The sequence below is a fragment of the Pyxicephalus adspersus genome, chromosome 6 (assembly GCF_032062135.1).
Source record: "Pyxicephalus adspersus chromosome 6, UCB_Pads_2.0, whole genome shotgun sequence".
In the NCBI taxonomy this organism is placed as follows: domain Eukaryota; kingdom Metazoa; phylum Chordata; class Amphibia; order Anura; family Pyxicephalidae; genus Pyxicephalus; species Pyxicephalus adspersus.
In genome coordinates this window covers 107,521,792-107,526,461 of record NC_092863.1, presented here as the reverse complement: position 1 = coordinate 107,526,461, position 4,670 = coordinate 107,521,792, and the positions used below count along the sequence as shown (strand labels likewise).

Below are 4,670 nucleotides of genomic sequence, written 5' to 3'. Positions count from 1 at the left end.
CCCCTATAGAGGTACCACAGACTGTCCGGGGCTTTGCTTGTATAACACACCCAAGGATCCATAATAACATATCTGGCTGTAAATTGCTCTGGATTCATTTCTCTGCAGGTTATTGGGTGTTCTATACAAAGTGAATAATCACCACATTCACTAAGCTTGTGAATTGTCCCTTGCACAGTGATTGTTCACCTTGGTAATGAAAAAGCCTGAATTCTTATGGTAAATCAGCCCCGGTGATGGAGGTTGTGTGATGCAGGATGGAGCCATTGCAGGGTGATGAATAACCCAACATTTGTATTGCTGTATATGTTTGCCGTTATACTGGACGTCATTTTCCTATTCATCATCCACGGTGAATATTTCCCCCCATTATGGGCACCTTCCGTATTACAGCTCCCCATGAGACACTTTTATTGGAGTTCCATTTTCGGAACAGATGAAAATTGTTTGTATGAGAACAGCAGCCCACATAGGGATCCGAAAGTTTCAGGTGTATAAATAGACCAATGAAGGTCAGAGAGGAGATTGGGGGAGGGCATCCAAAGTAATAGATCATGAATCTTCTACCTGTAAGGAGAGAACACACCGAGCTCCAGGTTTTCTGTTATTAAAGGGAAATCCGTTATTGTCAGACTGGGGTTAGTTATTGGTTGTTAGTTATACCCAGCAGATCCTTCCGGAATGTGATGAGAATGATGGCACAGGATTGGGTGATAACTTATTTTACCTGAAAACTTTCCAAGTCAATGTGCCTGAGAACCAAGAGGGGACAGGGGGTGGGGTAGGTGGAAGGTCAATACCAGCACATCTAATGTCCGGCACCAACATATATGTACTGGTTGTGGCATTTACCAATAAAGTGCAAAAGGCTGTGGCACACCTCGTCATCATATAGGTTAGGGTCAAAATGATTCCATAGCAGTGGTCCCATCAATGTTACAGAACTGTCACCTAATCGATCAGCAGTTGACTCAATATTTGTGGCCCTGGCTGAGTCCCTATAGATATTGTCATTGGGAGACCTTAATGGGTGCCACTGCCATCATTCCTGCCAGTCAGCAATCCAAAGATAATTGGTGCCCAGTGGTGTCAGACAACAATTGTAATATAGCAGCTAATGCCCTCCGGTCCCCGGTACTCATATTATACTCATCGGGATTTCTTACATCATTCTCATGTATGAATTGTATGTTCTCTGTGTATTTTCAGAATCTGATATTAAGGATGTGAATGTGGTGCCTCCATCACCCATTTATGATCATGTGGTCTTTGAAACCTCTGTGGAGGATGTGAATGTGGCCCTACCATTATCCATCAATACTCCTCCATCATTCTCTGCTCGATATGAGACCCTGGCAAAATACAGAAATAATCATGTGGCCCATGGAACATCGCGGTTTGATTGTCTGATCCCCGCACTGCTCATGGTGTTGCTGTTGATGTGCGTCATTCTACAGTCAGTGCTGATAAATCTCAGAGTTACAGGTAAAAGACTCCTCAGGGGTGGGGCTAATTGTTCATATTAATTACATTTTGATATGAAGAAAGACCAGTGGTTTCTGGGTATTCATGGCTCCTGCAATTGTTGCTCTGATGTAGAGATTAATAGTTTCCTGGTTGACAAATTCTTACAATATTGTTTCCTCAAACATTTTTTATGTTTGGTAAAGCTGGGAGCCATATAAAGCCAGGGAATAAGTAAGGAGTGACAATTCAAATATGAGCCCTTTCACAGATTTGGCACTCAGGGGAAAATAAATAATGACCAGTGCAACGAAACCCCACAGTGCAATATTTTATATCCTGAAGAGTTCAACTCAATGCATTGTATTGTACAAAAATCATTATAATTGGAGGAATGACAGCAGGAGACTGCACTCCCTGCACATTGTCAATGAATTCTTTTACCGCTTGTGTCACAGGAGGAGAAGGCAGGAGAGATGAGGGTACCACTGGTAACACTTCCCTTCTGCGCATGTCAAAAGAACAACCGATAACAGATCTGCCAATAAACAGAAGCCAACAATGCAACCAATGTGTGAGGTTTCACCTCCAGACAGATCGGACTCAGCAAGGTAACATCATTACTCACGGTCCATTATAGGGTGGTCTCTGCTGTGTCCAGCTGTCTCTATCATTACTGACGGTCTCAAATGCTTCATATTACAGGATGGTCTTTGCTGTGTCCAGCTGTCTGTTATTACTGACGTTCTTTATTGTTCCGTATCACAGGGCTGTCTCCGCTGTGTCCTCCTTTTTGGATTAGCCTCGATTATAAACGTTATTTCTTCTCTGGGGATAAGAAGACTCAATCCCATAGTAAAAAAGACTGTGCACAGCGTGACTCCAGACTGGCCATGGTGAAGGAGGAGCCCCTACCGGTCAGTGTCGGGATCATTGTAAATAAATCTGGTTGGGCTTGGGAATCTGGCTGAGAATTTTTCTTGAACTCATCTTGTTCATGGGGGCAATCTATAAACGTTCAGCCCAATATATCTGCTCTGAGTATCACTGTGGAGATTATATGTGAATAGATGATATCTTTCATTACTGATAATATTCCAGATAATAGCTGGAATCAATCTGGTCCAGAATTGAAATTTTTGGTAATAGCAAATTAATTTTATGAAGTCAATTCCAGGTTTTTCAGGATCATCCAGGTTCTTCCATGATTTTCTATTTCCTGCAGTCTTGGAGATCTGTAATAAATCAGAGCCTATGTTTATAGATTGCATGGCATTGAGATTGGCACACAAACTTCATCCTTTATCTCGGGCTTAGCTCCAGACATGATATGGAAATCCAGACTGAAGCCAATCTATCTACAGGTGTATAGGGTATAGTATAGAACAAAATCTATGCGACCAATATCCCAAGCATGGCCTCTACCAATGAATGATGACCACTCATCGATGGTCTTTTGATAAGACTGCATTTGAAGGGAAAGTTCTTCTACATAATTTCATGGCTTGAATTAGCACATTTCACATTGCAGATATCCCACTATTGCCAGAAACGTAATAAATGATGGTGCCTTTGTACCAAATGACTGAAGATGGAAACGCAGGGCAACAAGAAAATGCAGCTTGTGGAACTCTTTATGAATAAACCTCAAGCCATCAGATGAGAGGCCCTATGGGGAGATGGGTTTGTCGAGTTTTTGAAAATGTTGCAGCATTTTACCAGGCAATGTTATATCACCAACACATCCACCTGCGGTCTGCATGGCATTCTGTCCTCCCATTATCACACCAAGATCCATTCACAGAGCAATGTGGGGTCTGCAAGGTGCAACCATCGAGACCTTTAGTATTGGAGCTCCATACTCACCCAGCTTTACTTAGGTATAAGGTCACTTCACTGGGAGCAGTGACTCCGGGACCCCATGCAGGGTGAATGGGAACACCTTATGGTTTAAATTTGTTATATTATTCATACTGTCTTAATCTTATTCTTATATAATAATCTATGGAATTAACTGCTATTCCATGTTTATCCAGGGACTGGTGACCCTGACCAGACAGGAATTCTGGGTGGGCCTGAATCATTATCAAACCCAGGGAGAAGTGTGGACTGGAAGATGGGCTGATGGCAGCATGGAGTAAGTAGCACACATTGGTAAAGTGCACCTGTCATAAGAAATGTAGAGATGCTGTTTATGGCCTCCTTCAGGAACTCTCAAACTCAGAACAAACACAAAGCATCTGAGTGTCAGACCTCTGTATCTCTATACTACTTTTGTGTTAGTGAATTCAAAGCCAACTGTAATTTTTCCCGCTTTACTTAGGATAGACAGATTGTTTACACAAGTTTAGGTTGACACATCACATGACCAGACTTGGCACCTACACCTTGGCAGGTAAATAACCTGCTGCCAAACACTGACTAGGACCCCACTGCAGCCTGATGTCCTGGTCATTACAAAGCTGGAAAAGAGGAGACCATAAAGCCATTCCCAGGAGCAGGGATCCAGGGGGAAGTAACAATGCTGCTCAGGGGAGGTGTCAGTCCCTGATAATTAATATTTGATCTTCTGCCATCTGCTGGTCATTATTCAGCACTGCAGCTCTACTGTGCACACCTGACTCAGTTAGTTCTTAAACTGGCTGGTGAATCTTCAACCTTCAGCCTCTCACTGCTCATTAGTGCTGTGGTTGTTTGGTGTGTATATGTCCTGAGCTTGTCTCTTTGTATTATTGTACTGTATTCATTGCCATTGTCAGTCTACACTCTGTCTACCCGTTTCTTAAACCTGCACTCTGTTTAGGATGTGTTAGTCTGCACATGATCTGACCATCAGCCTGCTAACTCTAACACCATCTGCTGCTAACCATTAGTAGGACTTCCCTTCTACCAGTATTCCCTGGGGATTCACCAAATGTAATGACACCCATGACAAGACACTGGGGGAAGGCAAAGTATATGGAAAGATCTCACCATCTTCTGTCTCTAATCTAGGAATCTCACCGTAGGGATTGGTAGCTGCGCCAAGCTTGGATCTCATCTGATGTTGGAGAACTGTTATTTAACTCTTCGTTGGATCTGTGAGAGAGGCACCATGTGACCCCACTGATCTATGAGATAGAGACACCATGTGATCCCACCGATCTATGGGAGAGACACCATGTGACCCCACTGATCTATAAGATAGAGACACCATGTGATCCCAC

The 4,670-nt window shown here is 43.0% G+C and overlaps 1 long non-coding RNA gene across 1 annotated transcript in view; it reads right to left on the bottom strand.

Annotated features, from left to right (window-relative positions):
- Positions 1 to 1,782: 1,782 nt before the first annotated feature.
- LOC140332639 (uncharacterized) overlaps positions 1,783 to 4,670 on the bottom strand; it is a 6,652-nt gene continuing 3,764 nt past the window's right edge. Inside the window, exon 2 of the long non-coding RNA XR_011921217.1 lies at positions 1,783 to 2,699. This is a non-coding gene — a long non-coding RNA (uncharacterized lncRNA). The remainder of the gene's footprint in view (positions 2,700 to 4,670) is intronic.